The following is a 217-nucleotide window of genomic DNA, read 5'->3' as shown; positions in this document are numbered from 1 at the left end:
GCGCGGCCTGCGCCGGCCTCCCGGGGGAGCGGCGCGCCGAGGTCCCTCCCACCGGCGGCGCGGCGCGGAGGGGGTTTGAATGAAAGACAGGACGAGCCCCGAGCACCATGTCACTCCGTGAGGGAGGCAGCGGCAACTAGGCTGGGGAAGGCTCTTCCCTCCCCCCCCTTTTTTTTTTTTTTTTTTTTTTTTTTTTTTTTTTTTTTTTTTTTTTTTT

The sequence above is a fragment of the Haliaeetus leucocephalus genome, unplaced genomic scaffold (genome assembly GCF_000737465.1).
Source record: "Haliaeetus leucocephalus isolate CR32 unplaced genomic scaffold, Haliaeetus_leucocephalus-4.0 Scaffold973, whole genome shotgun sequence".
In the NCBI taxonomy this organism is placed as follows: domain Eukaryota; kingdom Metazoa; phylum Chordata; class Aves; order Accipitriformes; family Accipitridae; genus Haliaeetus; species Haliaeetus leucocephalus.
This window is presented reverse-complemented; position numbering follows the sequence as displayed.